Raw genomic sequence first — 18,812 nt, forward strand, 5'->3', positions numbered from 1 at the left:
GAGAGGAGTTATTAAGGACATCTTTACATGGGTGATCACAGAAGTCTTTCCTAAAGGAGTGATCACAGTTCCAGGGCTTGAAAAGTGAGAAAAAAATTGCAGAGAAGATGGGGGTGGGGGAGAATGTTTTTGGCAGAGTAAAGAGCATGTTGAAGGGTCTATGGCAGGAAAGGGTAGAGCATGTTCCAGACACTAGAAGAAGCCTGGGTGGGTGGAGGGAAAAGCATGAGAAGCCTCTGCAGAGCAGAGAGTACTCATATCAGGGGAGGCCTTTTAGGCACATTAAGGAAGTTGAGGCCAAGTGTGGTGGCTCACACCTGTAATCCCAGCACTTTGGGAGGCTGAGGTGGGAGGATCTCTTGAGCCCAGAATTTTGAGACCATTCTGGGCCACATAGTGAGATCTTGTCTCTACTAAAAATAAAACTAAAAAACTTACTGGGCCTAGTGGTGCGTGCCTGTAGTCCCAGATACTCGGGAGGCTGAAGTGGGAAGATCGCTTGAGCCCAGGAGGTCAAGGCTGTGGTGAGCCATGTTTGTGTCACTGTACTCCAGCCTGGGCAACAGAGTGACACCCAAACTGCCAAAATGTTTTCCAGAGTGGCTGTACCCTTTTGCATTCCCACCAGCAATGTATGAGGGATCCACTTATTCTAATCCTCACCAGCAATTAGTAGTGTTACTATTTTTTATTTTAACCATTTGGATTGGTAATTCGTGATATCTCATTGTGGTCTTACTTTGCTTTTCCCTAATGGCTGATACTTTCATGTGTTTATTTGCTATCTGTATGTAATCAGAATGAAATGTTTCTTCATATCTTTTGCCCATTTTCTAACTAGATTATTTGATGTTGTTAATACTGTGTTCTGAGAATTTTTTATATATTCTAGCTACAAGTTCTTTGTCAGATACATGTTTGCAAACATTTTTCTCTCTACAGCTTGTTTTCATCCTCCTAATAAGGTCTTTCACAGAGCAATAGTTTTAATTCTAATGAAGTTTAATTTATAAATTTTTGTCTTTTACAGATTGTGCTTTTGGTGTTACGTCTAAGAACTCTTATCCAAGCCCTCATTACCAAAGATTTTCTCCTATATTATCTTCTAAAGGTTTTATGTGATCCATTTTGAGTTAATTTTTGTATGAGATGTGAGATGCAAAGTTTAGGTCAAGGTTCCTTTTTGCCTATGGATATCCAACTGTTTTTCGGCACCACTTATTGAAAATACTATCCTTCCTCCACTGAATTGTTTTTGCATTGTTGTAAAAAGTCAGGTGGTCATACTTGTGCTGGGCTATTTCTGGGTCCTCTAGACTGTTACACTGATCTATGCATCTATTCATCTGACAATACCACATAGTCTTTGTGACGGCAGATACACAATACAGTTGGCCCTTGAACAGCGCAGAGGTTAGGGGTACCAATGCATATTTTGTATGTTATACATTTACAGACTGTGTTCTTATAATAAAGTAAGCTAAAGAGAAGAAAATGTTAAGAAAATCATCATGAAGGGGAAATATATTTACTATTCATTACGTGGAAGTGGATCATCATAAAAGTCTTCATCCTTCTTATCTTCACATTGAGTAGGCTGAGAAGGAGGATGAAGAGAAGGGGTTGGTTTTGCTGTCTCAGGGATGGCTGAGGCAGGAGAAAATCTGTGTATATGTGGACCCAGGCAGTTCAAGCTTGTTGTTCAAGGGCCAACTGCAAGTTTTAAAATTAGGAAAAATAATTTCCCCCATTTTGTTTTTCTTTTAAACATCGTTTTAACTACTCTAGTTCATTTACTTTTCCATATACATTTTAGATTAAACTTGTCTATATCCACAAAAAAATCTTGCTAGTGTTTTAATAGGAATGTGTTAAATCTGTGTGTCAATTTGGGAAGAACTGACATCTCTATTACCTTGAGTCTCCCTTCCAGTTCATGAACACGGCATGTCCTTTCGTATATTTATTCCATTATCACTCCATCCATATTCCATTATAGGTTTTTTCCATTATCATTTCATAGTTTTTGGCTTACAAGTCTTATATGTATTTTGTTAGATTTACAACCACGTGTCTCATTTTTCTCAACAATTGTAAATGGTATTGTATTTTAAATTTCAGTGTTTATTGAGAGCATGTAGAAATAAAATAGATTTTTGTATGTTGATCTTGTATCCAACAACTTTGTTGAAGTCCCTTATTAGTTTTAGAAGGCTGTTCGTAGATTAAAAAAAAAATCTTTGTAAATTTTTTTGGAATTTTCCATGTAGATAGAATCTGTCATCTGCAAACAGGGACAGTTTTATTTCTTCCTTTCTAATGTGTATGCATTTTCTGTCCACTTCTTTCATTATTACTCTGGTGAGACCTCCCATTACTCTCATAGCAATTGTGGGAGCAAACAGCCTTACCTTGTTCTTGAGTTTGGGGATCTCATTTAAAACATTTTTTGCTACTTTCTGATAGCTTCCAATGTTTCTGAAGAGAAGCCTGTCTTTTGAATTGTTTTTTTCCAGAAGTAATGCATTGTTTCTCTCTGGATGCTTTTAAAAAAACTGTCAGCTTTCAGAGGTTGAGTTATGATATATGTTGGTGAGTATGTGTTCCGTTGTTGGGGTACTTCATTACAGCCTAGCCAGGGTGGAAGTCCAGGTTCCCTATTCAGCCTTTGCTGGTGGGAGTAAGGGCACAGTTTCCTTCTGTGATTGTTGGTGGAGTAGAGGGGTTATTGTTTAAAACTTTTCTGTCTTGCTGGGCTGCCTATTTCTTGGTTCTCTGGCTACAGAGACCAAGGTTTTGGGGGCTATTTCCATCTGTGCCCATTGGTATTTCTGGATTGCTGACATCTCCATTACCCAGTCTTCATACACCCAAGGATGTATGAAGTAAAAAGAAACCCAGGGTACTTACTGCTCTGTCGTTCCTCATGTCCCAGGTCCCTAGCCAGTCTGCCTCCTTCTCTCTGCCTTTCAGAGTCATCTTGTATTTGTTGTATTCATAATGTCCAGAGTTTGTAACTGTACGTAGTGAGAAGAATAGAAAAAAAGCATGTCTACTCATTTTTCTGCAAATGGAAGTCCTTGTTGGGCTTTCAGGTCAAGGTGATGCTCGCCACATAAAAGGAGACGGTGAACACTTTCTTTTCTCTACAAGTCTTTGTTTCAGGTGAAACTGTTCATCCTCACATGTTTATTGGAACTTGCCAGTGAGGCCAGTTGGACCTGAAGGGATTTTTTTTGTTGTTTTCTTTCTCTCTCTCTCTCTCTCTCTTTTTTTTAATAGGAAGGTTGTCAATAATACATTCGTTTTTAAAATAGTTATATTCTGTTTTCTTCTATTTTTGTTATGTATTACATATTACATATATATCTTTCTATAAGTTATCTATTTTATATAAATTTTCAAATTTGTGACCGTAAAGTTATACAAAATATATTCATTGTCATTTTTAAATATCAACCATTTCCCCCAAATATTTATAAATTATTGAAAGGATAGTACTAACCAGCATTCTTTCAGTAAATTATTTCCCCCGCTTAGTTAGCCAGAGTTGGTCAGAGTTGGATTCTCTTACTTATAAACAAAACACCTTAACTAATGCAGTTATTGTCCAGAAAATGGAGAGACATGTATAGTGTAGTTGCGGCAAATTCCTTGTCAACAAATTTCCACAAAAATGATTTCCTTCTGTTTCCTGAGAGATACCTAGAGCCTGATTTAAGAGGTGTGAGCTAAGGCCCTCCCGTTTCTTTTCAACACACTGCTAACAATTGTGTTCTCAGCAATAGGAACTGAAAAAGTGTTCATACAACTCATAAAATGTTCCCACTTCAATAGAACACAAATTATTTTGCTTTTCAGGAGTTACTACAGAAAAGTCCTAGAGAAAGAAAAAAGAAAAAAACAAAAACCCAAAAAAGTCCTAGAGAGTGAGAGGAAGGAATACTTTTTCAGTTGCTTCACATTTAGAATCCCATTCTAGCTTTGAATTTTCCATACAGTACTTGGCATAGAGTAGCACTAAATATATGATTTCTATGATTTTTGCATATATTCTTGAATGATGAGGGTTATTTGCATTTTGTAATTTTTATTAATCCACTTTCCTAAAAACGATGTACAAATGAAATACATACATGGTTTTGGCTCCCTCTGCTGGCCATTTGTATGTACTTTAGGTTTTACACAAAATCAAGACCACTATTTTTCAAATGGATTTGGAATTTTTTCAAAAAGATTATTTAAGGCTGGGTTCAATGAGATTTTTATATTTTCTTTGGAATAAAAGATGATTTCTCAAGATTTTGTTTCTTTTTTTAAAAGTCAGGGTCTCACTTTGTTGCCCAGGCTGGAGTGCACAATCATAGCTCACTGTAACCTCAAATTCCTGGGCTCAAATGATCCTCCCGCCTTAGCCTCCTGAGTAGCTGGGACTACAGGTGACAGCCACCACGCCCGGTTAACTTTTAATTTTATTTAGCTTTTTAAGATGAGGGCTCAAGCGCTATGTTGCCTTGGCTGGTCTCTAATGCCTGGCCTCAAGTGATCCACCTGCCTCAGTTCCCCAAAGCCCTGAGATTACAGGTGTGAGTCACCATGCCTGGCACTATTTAAACTTTTCAATTTAATTTTTCAAATTTATACTTTAAAAAACTTTAACATTATAACTGTTATAACATTATAACTTTAAAAAAGGATACATTTAGCACAATAAATAAAGTTTAGAAAATGTTTTAGATAAAAGGCCTGATTCCTGCTGTGTCTCTTTCTCAGGCTGTCTGTGGTGAAGGTGCCCAGTTATACAGACTGATGCCATTCCATATTGCCATAACAATGCCTCCCTCAGTCCAGTCAACTCCTCGGCCATTCTCCAAAGCAGCTATGTAAACGTTTGGCCTCTTTAACTCCCCACTTCTTTATCCTCTCCTCAATGTTGCTGTTTTCTTGGAAATGATAGAGGCCATCTGATACATAACTTTGACATGCTGATTCTTTCTCCTGCCCCCAATCCTAGTAAGAATCTCTATCCATACCTTTTTTTTTTTGGCCTCCATTCTTGTAGTTTCAGTGAAACAAGTTTCTCTCCTGTTAAAGGCCAGTCAGTTGGGATGGATACCTTTTCCCTGGGTTCTTTAGGAACAGCACTGTGTCAAATATTAACATCTCTCTCTTTTCTATATCTTTGCACTCTTATTCTTTGTTGGCTTTTCATGATCGTATGATTATATTCTTATTGTTTATGTCAGCTGGGATCTTTCAACTGCAAATGGCTCTGGCTAAGATAAGCAAAAAAAAAAAAAAAAAAACAAGGGGGGCCCACCAGATCTAAGAAAATGTAGAAAAGCTTGGCCTCAGGAAGAAAAGATACCAGGCCAGTTTTATGAGCTGAGTAGTCACACATCATGAACTAGGAACCAACCATCAGAAACCTTGCTGAGCTGGGGGAGAGAGAGCTGAACTGTCAGGTGTCAGACTAGTTAAAACCACAAGCCAAATATGAAAGAGGTAAGCATGTAATCACTTACTGTGAAGGTATATGCAAGAATCTAAAAGGAGATTGCTGTGAGATTTAAGGAAATAATGCTTGTAAAGCATCAGAAACAATCCTGGGTACACGGCAAACATAACTTGATAAATGACGGCTATCATCATGTATTCAGAGCATCCACAGTGCCCTGTACTCACATGAATCATGACACTTTTTCACTTCACTGTTGTTTTGTGGCCTCATACCGATGTGTAAGTTCCTTAGAATTAGGAGAAGGGATGGTATTTTTTAAGTGCAAGATCCATAGCACAGAGCTTGGCACAAGGTAGATATTCAATAAATGCATGGTGGATAATGACAACATGGATTACATGTTAAGGGCATATGAAAGTAAAGTAAAATAGGCATGGTTACCAAAGGTCCTCTGGGTTTCCTAGAGAGTAGCATAAATTATTTTCATTAAAATATTTGGTTATTAACAGGCATGGAGGGGCATGCCTGTAATCCCAGCTACTGGAGAGGCTTAGGCAGGTGGACCCCCTGAGCCCAGGTGTTTGAGACCAGCCTGGGCAACATAGTCAGACCCCATCTCAACCATCTCATCTTGTTTATAATTTTTACTTTTTCATATACTGACTCCTTGTTTAAATAGAATTCGAGAGTCTGTTAGACAAAAATTTTTCCTTTCCTTTGTTGTCCTATGACCACAGCATCAGCATCATCATTGCCAAGATAATTGTCTTCAAGTACTTTAAGCAATCATTGAATAATAATCTTCTTGGTTAGTTTGTCCAGCAAGAAATCCCTGTTGCACGTTAGATTCCTCAGGAAGCAGAATCTGAGATGAGATTCACATGCAGGAAGTTGAGTGCTGTTGAGTCAAATGCTTAGAAGGGATGGAAAGGGAGCAGGGTTGGGTAGAGGGAGAGATTGGGCTACAATGCAGTCATAATAAGCTCTCAGCTGGCCCCCCAGGAGCTGTGAATTTGAAATGGCTCCTCAATGTTGTCCCAAGTTGATATCAAAAGGACACAGTGATGTGCTACAGCCGGCTCATTCCAGCTTGGGAGGTGATTGTATGCATCTCTTCTCCAATGGGCATTCATTGATTGCACTTTGGTACTTGATATGGGCTATAGTAGAAACATCAACACTATAGAAACTGGTTAAATGCTACAAACAAGGGCACTGGTTTTTCTCTCTTCAGAGATCTGGTTGTTAAATATTACCAGTCAGATACAGACTGCACTGAGAAGTGGACGTGGCCTTGTGCTAAGTGGTACTCTTTAGGTGAGGCAATTCCTGAAAAGAACTCACAGCTCAGCAGTGTCAGCCAGCACCCTTCACTGCAGCTGTGGGAATACATCCTTCCTCCAAAGGGAGGCTTTGGGCGGCACCGCACAGCACTCACAGTGGTACCCATGACCTATTTGTGCTGCTATGGAAAGTGTAACAGTGATAATGTTTCTAAGTTTTATAAGTGTCATTTTGACAGTAGTACTCCTTTCATACTTCAAAAAGTTGAAAATAGTTAATAGGTTTAAAACAAATATACTTTATCTTATACAACTGTTTTAGAAACAGAAAAATTGTGAAGACTGTAAAAAGTGGCCATATACCCCACATCCAATCTCCCATATTACTGACAAATGAGTATGGCATATTTGTTACAGTAAAGGAACTAATAATAAGAAATTATTGTTAGCCAAAGTCCACGCTTTATCTGTATTTCTTAGTTATTGCCCAATGTCCTTTTTCTGTTCCAGGATCCCATTGAAAATACCACATTACATTTAGTCATCATGTCTTTTTAGGCTCTTCTAGACTGTGACAGTTTCTTGGGCTTTTCTTGTTTTTGATGACCTTGACAGTTTTGAGGACTCCTAGTCAAGTATTTTGTAGAATGTCCCCAAACTGGAATTTGTCTGATGGTTTTCTCATAATGAAACCAGAATTATGGGCTTCTGGAAGAAGACACGAAGACCAATTGCCATTTTCATGACACCATACCAAGAGTACTTACTACCAACATGGTTAATCACTGATAATGTGGCCTTGATCATCTGGTTGAGGTGGTGTTTGTCAGGATTCTTCACCGTAAAGTGACTCTATCCCTACCACCCTTACAAACTGCACTCTGGAAAGAAGTCACTGTGTGTAGCCTGTAATGAAGGAGTAGAGAGTTACGCTTCCCTCTTTTTAGGGATGGCCATTTATATAAATTATTTGTAATTTTATGCAGAAAATTTTGTCTTCTCTCCCATTTACTCAATAATTATTCAATTATTTAAATAATGGAATAATTTATTAAATGATTTGTTTATATCAGTATGGACTTGTGGATATTTATTTTATTCTTTGGTTTTAAGTTATTAGGAGTTTTTTTCAGTTGTGTTCTATGGTCCTTTAACATATCTGAATCATTATGAGTTTTAACATTTTATTTTAATTTCTCAGCACTTCCTTACTCCCTGCACTACAAGATGTCCCAGGCTCATTCTGTACTTACTGCCCCAGTCCTAGAATCAGCCATTTCTCCAACAAGTCCAGGTTCTTTTTATCGGAGAATGATATTAGAAACCAAGATTGGGGCACTAGGTGTGATTGAGTTAATAGGCTTTCACACTAAAGTTATACCTCAAATCAAATGTTCCGCAATTATATATTTACCAAGTTGACCTTGATGAACAAATTCTGTCATACAAAAATAAGGAAAAGTCATGAGGAAAAAAAAAAAAACATTTTATAGACACATTTGGAACAGAGTATTTTAACATTAGTTTGTCAAAACATGAAAGTATTGTGAAGTGTCTTGAGTTCTGGAAAGACAGCTATGAAAATACAGTATTGCAACTCATTTTTCAAGATCTCAATAAAACTTACTAATTTCAAAGTAGAATAAATCAAGGAATCACATAAAATATGTGTTTAGGGATACACACTATTTCTCTTTCAATATAGCATTCACAGATTTCTGCACCTTTAGACATACCATTTAACTAAATTGGCTGTCCAACTGAGATGTTAAATCTTCACTGTAAAAGGGTCTGAAATAGTTTTATTTTATCTATCCCAGGCACCCGTATGATAACGGGCATGACAAGGTCTCTGAAGAAGTCTACAATGGATCTATGCCTTTACAACAGTTGGCTAATGAAGAAAGGCAATCATATAGAATTACTTGCTAAAATGTTTGCTTCATATAAGAAACCCTCTCAAAGTTCCAGAGAAGAACATGAGTAGGTGGTGTACATTTTAGGAAGTGTGAACTGAGTTGGATCTTGAAGTCTTGAAGGTTTGGTTTCTCCACACAGATGCTATTGGCACTTTGGGTGGATAATTCATCATTGTGTGAGACTGTGATTCCTGTTATGTATCAGTAACATTTGCAAGGCCTTGGAACAACCCAAACACCTCTACATATTCCCTTCTGGAGAGGTAGGAACTGTGGGTAGAGTATATTACAAAGAAGAGACTACAAAACTAGACACAGAACTGAGAAGGGGTATGGCATGCTGGAACAACGAGGAGACTCGGTAGAGTCATTCAAATAATCTGTATTTACCTATGGCTCTAAGGGGCAGATTGGAACCTCTCGAGCTCTTTGGCTTGTTAGAAGAACCACTTTGTCTTTAGTAAATGCCACGCTGACTCTGATCCTGAAGGAAAGTAACTGCACCCATCTTGTTATTTTACTAATCTAAGCAAACAGTAAAGAAAAAAACCTTTTAAAATCTTGTGTAAATAAAAAATAGGCAGTCACACTGAAGAGATACATGTTTGCCTTTTTTCCAAATGCAATAATATTAATAATTTACTTTAGATCTTTCATTTAACACACACAAATCTTAAGTATATTTTAATGATAATAAATTAATATTATTTACAAATTTCCATAAGACTGATGTTAATGTTAGGTCCCCCAAAGAATTTTTCTTGGCGTGTAAACTATTTTAGCACCTAATATAAAATATCCTGGGCACATAACTAATTATCTTTGTCTTCATGATCTTTTGAATAGTAACTGATGGTGAAAATAATTTCTCATCATTGGAAATTTAAGTAATACAGAGAAGGTAAAAACTTACAGAAAATCTCACCAGCCTGAAATAATTGTGGACATTAACCAAACCTAATTCTAGTAATCACTGTATGCATATTTATATCTAGATCACAATCTATATGCTATATATCTAATATATATGGTACAGATATATAGAAATGATTTTATTAAAGTGGAAAAGAGAAGGAAAAGAAACTATAGAAATTGCTGTATATTAGAGAGTTGTTTCCTTAACAAAGAAATGTTTGTCCCTAAAGTATTCCTCTAAGATGGGGGTCATAAACTTAAATGCCTTTAGGCATAGTGACTATACGATTCATGCAGCAAACTAAAAAATTAAGTTTCTTCTATTGTTTTCAAAATAAGAATCTCTCTGGTTACATTGTTTATGTCACTCCTGAGTAGGTTAAACAAAATAAGCAAGCACAGTATTTCTATAGCCCATGGGCCATATTCAGACTACAGCTCTCTATACTGCCACCTCTGCAAATGTTTAAAAAGATTATGGAAACATCTGGGGCCGGGCGTGGTGGTTCACGCCTGTTATCCCAGCACTTTGGGAGGCCGAGGCGGGCAGATCACGAGGTCAGGAGATCGAGACCATCCTGGCCAACATGGTGAAACTCTGTCTCTACTAAAAATACAAAAAATTAGCCAGGCTTGGTGGTGGGAGCCTGTAGTCCCAGCTACTCGGGAGGCTAAGGCAGGAGAATGGCGTGAACCCGGGAGGCAGAGGTGCAGTGGGCAACAGAGTGAGACTCCAACTCAAAAGAAAAAAAAAAAGATTATGGAAACATTTTAAGAAGTTATGATCAATTCATTTTTTAAATAATGTATTTCATTTTAATTTTTTAAAATTTTCTTGGGACATAGTAGGTATAGATATTTATGGGGTACTGTTGTATTTCTTTAAGAGAACGTTTGATTCATAGCATTTGCTTTGAAAGATAAAGAAATAAGTACTCTTAAAACTTTATTCCACCCAATTTTGTCCATTTAAAAATTAGTTCTCTAAGCTATATGTTGATTCCATATTATCAAACATTACAACATTTCTACTTAACTTCATAAATTAACTACATTTTAGTTTTATATGGATTTAATGTTCACTACATGTCACAGCATCTCTGCTCCTGAGTTCTTTATTTTCATTAATCTCTTGGTTGGCTTGTTCTCAACTATTAGTTTTTATAAAAAGAGCCCATGAAAACTATGAATGCAATCATGTTTAGTAAGATCTGACTTTTGCTTTAATATTGAATAGCATGTTGGCAGGACATGATACACTTTTCTCAACACTTTGTAGACATTGCTATGAAGAAGTCTGAAAGTTGTTGATTATTTTACTCTTGTAAGTGACATGCTTTTTTTCACCACGCCGCTTGAAGAAATTTTTCTTTATCCTTGGAATTTGATAATTTTACCAGAATCTGTCCCAGAATCATCATATTCTATGTTTTTCCAAAAAATAATTTGCTCTTTCATTAGACTGTATATTCAGTTTTTCTAACATTGCAGAGAAATCGTCTTCTATTAATTTGTTTTGATCATCCTACAGAGGCAAAATGGATTTTGTACCCTAAATTTGGTTAGGTGTTGATGTGGTTTGGCTGTGTCCCCACCCAAGTCTCACCTTGAATTGTAGCTCCCATAATTCCCTCGTGTTGTGGGAGGGACCCAGTGGGAGATAATTAAATCATGGGGGTGGTTCCCCCATACTGTTCTTGGGGTAGTGAATAAGTCTCACGAGATCTGATGGTTTTATAAGGGGAAACCACTTTCACTTGGCTCATTCTTGTCTGCTGCCACGTGAGACATGACTTTTGCCTTCTGCCTTCTGCCATGATTGTGAGGCCTCCCCAGCCACATGGAACTATGAGTCCATTAAACCTCCTTCTTTTGTAAATTGCCCAGTCTTGGGTATGTCTTTATCAGCAGTGTGAAAACAGTCTGATACAGGTGTCTAGACTGATGATGCCATTCATGCAGCAGGGAGGTATGTAACAAGATTTATTACTTACATAATGAGGTTTTCTGGGGAGAGCAGAGCAGACTCTCAAGCAAAACCAAAAACGGCTTAAGACAGCAGGGAAAGTCAACTGGCCTGGGGCTTTATGGTGGTTGGGGTGCGGGCCAGGATGAGGGTTCCCTGATGCAGTCAGGGGCTTATGTGGTTTGAATTTGCCATCAGTGCCAGAGAAGGAAACACCTGGGCTTCTTTAACACTTTGCCCAGCTGTGGGGCAGAAGGTGAAGAGGGAGTGGTGGGGCTTGAAATCTGCCAGCAAACATAAAAAATGGAGTCAGACTCTTTATTATCATATTGAAAGTATTTTTGTGTCTATTTGTTGGGTTATTTGCCTTGGGGACACAGTAATCTTTAGGTTGGTTTTTGTTATTAGTATCTACTTTGTGTTTGTCTCATTCTTTGCATTCACTATGAATAGCCCCTCTGCTCTGTTCATAATTTAGTTTAAAATTGTGTGTAGTCTTTTCCTTGCAGTTTCTAATTTACATCACAAGAAATGGTGTTTTTAGTCCTGACTTTCTTTCTTTGGTTTCTGTGCTTTACATCTAATTTTGATATTTTGTCAAGTTGTCTTTTAGCTCTTGTTTCACTGAATTAATTTCTTTCTTAAGTTCTATCTCAAGAGCATTCAGGTGGAATTTTTGTTTTTTGCATACTCGATAGCTTTCCTTTATATATGTTCCTGTAAAATTATTACACAACTGTCATGGCATTTCTTCCTATCCTACTTGTGTTTAGCATGAACAGCTCTGCCCAGACCTCTATTTTCTCTGATATGTCTTCTTTGTTCTTTTTAATGTGAGATTGATTTGTCTTTCCATCTATGCTAGCTTGATGGCTCAATATTCCATTCTGCTATTTAATAAAAGCTTGGGGTTGAGGGTAGCATTTGTTAGTGGATTTAGTTTTTACTTTCTTAGCTCTGAGATTTTGTCAACTGTCCTGTATCAAGATTCACTTGACTGGTACAGGCATGTCCAATAGCTGATGGGGTATCCCCCAGGTTTCAGATCAGTCCTCCTTTAATTGTGGAGTACTGGAACCTCTGACTCTTCCTGAGTTAGCCCCGGTTTTTGCTTCCCCATTTCATTCTTCCATTTCCACTTAATATAGAGAAAGAATCAGAGCACCTGTGGGTTTCAGCCAGTGTTAACATTAAGGCAGGGAGGGTTAGGGAAGGCTATTTTCACTGTAGCTTCAATGTAATCTTTTCCACTGGCTTTTTGCATGGGTGTCTTTTTTTTTAAATTTTTTCTTTTATCTTCAAATTTCATAGCTTCCTATTCATCATTTGAGATAATTAGATGTATTTTTTTTTTCTGCCTTTTTGCTCTACTTTTTCCCTCACTCAGATACATCAAAAGAGTGACCCCTGGAGCTTCCTCTGGACTCCGCTAGTCCTGTGTCAGCCTCAGGCATCTATATTCTCCAGGGATTTTCCATGATTTCTTCTTGGCTGACTGTATACCTCCAATTCTGCTCCTCTCCAAGTCTGGGGATATAAAGATAACTCTCATGGTTTTGTGGAAACCTTATTTTCCTAGCACAGTTTCAGAAAGTTGGGAACCACCTTTAGAATCCAGCTTAGCTAAGGCAGAAGTTCTGTTTCTTTTCTCATCAGATCATTTTTCAAGTGTAGTATTAACTTATGCTTCTTTGTTTCCTGTTAATGATTTGACTTCTTTTTCCTGTTGTCTATTTATGGTGTTTACTCTTTATTTTTTTTACTAGCCGTGGGGTAAAAGGCAGTCTGTAATCTTGCCTTGCTCTGACACGTCCACTGATTCTTTTCAAATGGTGCTCACAGGTGAAAATTACTGAAGAAAGCACTTTGTCTTTCACACATCCTATGTGTAAATATCAGTCCTGTTAATGGCACAGGCCTCTGGGAGGTAGGACTGGGAAAACTAGGTGCAAATGAAAATGGATGAGTGATAATTTGAGATGGTTTTCAACTTTAAGTTTGAGAACACATTATGAGGGGATCTGTTCATATATTACAAAGTGTATTTTTGCTACATTTTAATAAATGTTTCCCTCTCATCCTCTTCCCCACCCTCCATTTGGTTAAGGGTGGGAGAACATAAATACTGTTTTTTCTGGGAAAATGTGGCCTACAACCTGGATACTATTCTCTTTCTGTTTCTTGCTTCTGTTTTTTTTTTTTTTTTTTTTTTTTGAGACAGAGTCTCACTCTGTTACCAGGCTGGAGTGCAGTGGCACGATCTCAGCCCACTGCAACCTCCTCCTCCCAGATTCAAGCGATTCTCCTGCCTTAGCCTCCTGAGTAGCTGGGATTACAGGCGCGTACCACCATGCCCAGCTAATTTTTGTATTTTTGTAGAGACGAGGTTTCACCATGTTGGCCGGGATGGTCTCGATCTCTTGACCTCATGATCTGCCCTCCTCGGTCTCCCAAAGTGCTGGGATTACAGGCGTGAACCACTGTGCCTGGCCATTTCTTGCTTCTTTCTACAGTACAGCCTGCTGTGCAAATATTCAGAGAATAGATTATGTTCAAGCATTCTTTATCCCCTATGTGTATCATGTTAAACAGGAATATTTACATACGTACAACTCAAAAATAAAGATTATGTAATTTAAAAACTTTATCCCCCTAGGACTCTGGGGAGGCAATGTGAAATGAACAATTACATGTTTACCATCTAGAAGGCTGTTCTTCAGCTCCACTTCAATTGATTCTCTCACACCTATGAGGCAAGTGCTGACTGCAGAGCTAAAAACAGGGCTAGAAACTGCATGTGTGTGACGGTAAGGAGAGGAAGACTATGTGCAGTGCAGGGTGGGAAAGAGGAAAACTGGGCCAACAGTGTCTGCAGGTGAATGTGACAAAGCTGTTGAATATGAAGTTTGTGTTTTATAGCCAGTCCGGCAGTCAGGCATGGGTAGCAGATAGTTTTAGTCTCCTGCCTTTATATGTCTATTTGCTAGATGCATCTGATGAACTCAGGATAAGTTGTAGGACTTCAGGCTTTCATAATGTTAAAGAACTGGGTCACATAGTTGGCCAATCCTTTGCCAGAACAATCGGAGGTACATAATAAAATGCCTGCATCCCCCTATTTGAGAATATATATCAAAAACTTACTTAAAAGATCATTTCAGCTGGACTAGGTTTCTGGGGACACGATTCTGGTGGGTGAATAGGTGTTACTCTTCCTCCAAAGATAATCATTTGCATTTGGGACTGGAATGTCGAAGGATAGATTTGGGTGAGGCTCCCTGGTGTCTTCAGAGTTCCCTTAGGGTTGGGGGAGACTTCTGGGAGAAAAACATCCCAGATCTTGGCTTTACTTCACTGGGTGTCAAAAATATAAATCATGCCTAATGAGGGGAGGGGGAGAACACAGTGGGGCTGTAGGTAGAGGCCACAAAGGAGCCCTTCCAAACAGGACAAAGCTCACACTCAGAGGAAGCGTTAGCTTCCAGGATACAGGGAAGGCTGACACCAGACCTACACCAGACCTTACTCCAAGTTGTGCCATGATGTACTTTGGGAAAATTATGTGAATATGAATTGAAAAAGCTGCATAATAAAGACTGAAGCAGTTAGGGCCCAAGCAACTCTTGTTTTGAGACTCCACTAAAGGCTATAACTGTCTCTAAGTTATGTCCCTCCTCAGGTAAGTTCACCCCACTTGTTTCCAAGGCTTCAGCATGTTGTTCTACTTTCCTGACAAAATGGCCCCTGGAAACTCTTGATAGTCCCATGGTTTAAAGCCCCTGTCACTCACTGCCACCCTTGGCAGGGCAGAGGGAGGGGGATTGAGAAGGGGCTATGGGCAGGGATTGAACCACGGGTTCCTCTTCTGCTATAGCTTCAGGACTCAGTTCCTATTCTACTGGGCCCACAGAAGCTCTGAATTTTCCAGTGGGGCTGCCTAGAGGCACCAGGTGACATATCCTAGAAATGCAGGAGCATGAGTTATAGGACAGATTTTGATGAAGAAAGAAAAAATTGGAAAGAGTTCAATTTCTTTCTTCCACTCCAACCCCATGTTGTTCTAAGACACAGTGATTCCGAATAGCCTCTCTGGAAATATCCCAGAGTACTGAGAAATAAGCTAGGTTTTGAAGCTGTAACCAGTTTGATAACATGCCACCCTGTATTTGCTTTCTCTCTACCTTTCCTTAGTTTCCTTTTGCCTGCATTCCTACTCCCTTGCAATTATAGTTCCCAATTGAGCATGTATAATAGCTAGGCTTATTTTCTAGAAAAGTCAGGCTAATACAGAATGTAATAAAAGGTGGACTTCATAAAAGTTTGCAATGGATATTTTACTTGGCTGGCAAGATGGCCGAATAACAGCTCCAGTATGCAGCTCCCAGCCAGACCAATGCAGAAAGTGGTAGTTTCTGCATTTCCAACTGAGGTACCTGGTTCATCTCATTGGGACTAGTTAGACAGTGGGTGCAGCCCACAGAAGGTGAGCAGAAGCAGGGTGGGGCATTGTCTCACCCCGGAAGCGTAAGGGGCCAGGGAACTCCCTTCCCTAGCCAAGGGAAGCCGTGAGGGACGGTGCCATGAGGGATGGTGCCATCCGGCACAGATACTACTCTTTTCCCAGGGTCATCGCAACCTGCAGACTAGGAGATTCCCTTGGGTACCTACACCACCAGGTCCCTGGGTTTCAAGGACAAAATTGGGAGGCTATTGGGGCAGATACCTCGCTAGCTGCAGGAGTTTTTTTGTACTCCAGTGGCGCCTGGAATGCCAGCAAGACAGAACTGTTTACTCCTCTGGAAAGGGGGCTGAAGCCAGGGAGCAAAGTGGTCTAGCTCAGTGGATCCCACCCCCATGGAGTCCAGCAAGCTAAGGTCCACTGACTTGAAATTCTCACTACTAGCACAGCAGTCTGAAGTCGACCTGGGATGCTTGAGCTTGGTGGGCAGAGGGGCGTCCACCATTACTGAGACTTGAGTAGGCGGTTTTCCCCTCAGGGTAAACAAAGCTGCCAGGAAGTTCCAACTGGGTGCAAACCCACCACAGCTTGGCAAAGCCACTGTAGCCAGACTGCCTCTCTAGGTTCCTCTTTTCTGGGCAGGGCATCTCCGAAAGAAAGGCAACAGCCCCAGTCAGGGGCTTATAGATAAAACCCCCATCTCCCTGGGACAGAGCACCTGGGGAAAAGGGTGGCTGTGGGTGCAGCTTCAGCTGACTTAAAACATTCCTGCCTGCTGGCTCTGAAGAGAGAAGTGGATCTCCCAGCATAGCACTTGAGCTCTGCTAAGGGACAGACTGCCTCCTCAAGTGGGTCCCTGACCCCCATGCCTCCTGACTGGGAGACACCTCCCAGCAGGGGTAGACAGACACCTCCAGCTGTCATCTGGTGGGTACCCTCTGGGACAAAGTTTCCACAGGAAGGGGCAGGCAGCAATCTTTGCTGTTCTGCAGCTTCTGCTGGTGATATCCAGGCAAACAGCATCTGGAGTGGATCTCCAGAAAACTCCAGCAGACCTGCAGAAGAGGGATCTGTTAGAAGGAAAACTAACAAACAAAAAACAATGGTATCAATATCAACAAAAAGGACGCCCATGCAAAAACCCCATCTGAAGGTCAACAACATCAAAGACCAAAGGTAGATAATCCACGAAGGTGAGAAAAAACCAGTGCAGAAAGGCTGAAAATTCCAAAAACCAGAAAGCCTCTTCTCATTCAAAGGATCGCAAGTCCTCACCAGCAAGGGAACAAAACTGGATGGAGAATGAGTTTGACAAATTGATAGAAGTAGGCTTCAGAAGGTGGGTAATAACAAACTCCTCTGAGCTAAAGGAGCATGTTCTAACCCAATGCAAAGAAGCTAAGAACCTTGATAATATGTTACAGGAACTGTTAACTAGAATAACAAGTTTAGAAAAGAATATAAATGACCTGATGGAACTGAAAAACACAGCAAGATAACTTTGTGAAGTATACACAAGTATCAGTAGCTGTATCAATCAAGTGGGAGAAAGGATATCCGAGATTGGAGATCAACTTAATGAAATAAAGCATTATGACAAGATTAGAGAAAAAAGAGTGAAAAGGAACGAACAAAGCCTCCAAGAAATATAGGACTATGTGAAAAGACCAAACCTATGTTTGATTAGTGTACCTGAAAGTGATGGGGAGAATGTAACCAAGTTGGAAAACACTCTTCAGGATATTATCCAGGAGAACTTCTCCAACCTAGCAAGGCAGGCCAACATTCAAGTTCAGGAAATACATAGAACACCACAAAGATACTCCTCGAGAAGAGCAACCCCAAGACACATAGTCAGATTCACCAAGGCTGAAATGAAGGAAAACATTTTAAGGGCAGCCAGAGAGAAAAGTCAGCTTACCCACAAAGGGAAACCCATCAGACTAACAGCACATCTCTCTGCAGAAACCCTACAAACCAGAAGAGAGTGGGGGGCCAATATTCAACATTCTTAAAGAAAAGAATTTTCAACCCAGAATTTCATATCCAGCCACACTAAGCCTCATAAGCGAAGGAGAAATAAAATCCTTTACAGACAAGCAAATGCTGAGGGATTTTGTCACCACCAGCTTGCCTCATAAGAGCTCCTGAAGGAAGCACTAAACATGGAAAGGAACAACCAGTACCAGCCATTGCAAAAACATATGAAAATGTAAAGACCATCGACACTATGAAGCAACTGCATCAACTAATGGGCAAAATAGCCAGCTAGTATCATAAGACAGGATCAAATTCAGACATAACAATATTAACCTTAAATGTAAATGGACTAAATGCCCCAATTAAAACACAGACTGGCAAATTGGGTAAAGAAGCAAGATCTATTGGTGTGTTGTATTCAGGAGACCCATCTCGCGTGCAAAGACACACATAGGCTCAAAATAAAGGGATGGAAAAATATTTACCAAGCAAATGGAAAGCAAAAAGAAGCCAGGGTTGCAATCCTAGTCTCTAATAAAACAGACTTTAAACCAACAAAGATCAAAAAAGACAAAGAAGGGCATTACATAATGGTAAAGGGATCAAGGCAACAAGAAGAGCTAACTATCCTAAATATATATGCACCCAATATAGGAGCACCCACATTCTAAAGCAAGTTCTTGAAGAGCCTACGAAGACACTTAAGACTCCCACACAATAATAGCAGACAACTAAAAGGACTTTTCATGGACATAGATGCCTATGCTCCAGAGAATGCAGAAATGTCTTGGGTGAGGTTCTCATTTGAGGTGTGAAACTATTCACAGCA

General features: G+C 39.5%; 1 long non-coding RNA gene across 2 annotated transcripts in view; it reads right to left on the reverse strand.

The window, feature by feature from the left end:
- Positions 1 to 18,812, reverse strand: part of LOC135971406 (uncharacterized) — a 52,601-nt gene that overhangs the window by 31,200 nt on the left and 2,589 nt on the right. Inside the window, exon 2 of one of the 2 annotated variants that reach the window (XR_010587574.1) lies at positions 2,911 to 3,017. This is a non-coding gene — a long non-coding RNA (uncharacterized lncRNA). Of the gene's footprint in view, positions 1 to 2,910; positions 3,018 to 10,942; positions 17,059 to 18,812 lie in introns of those variants that run through there. The other variant, XR_010587575.2, reaches the window with a different exon arrangement.

This window comes from Macaca fascicularis, chromosome 6, assembly GCF_037993035.2.
Source record: "Macaca fascicularis isolate 582-1 chromosome 6, T2T-MFA8v1.1".
Lineage (NCBI taxonomy): Eukaryota > Metazoa > Chordata > Mammalia > Primates > Cercopithecidae > Macaca > Macaca fascicularis.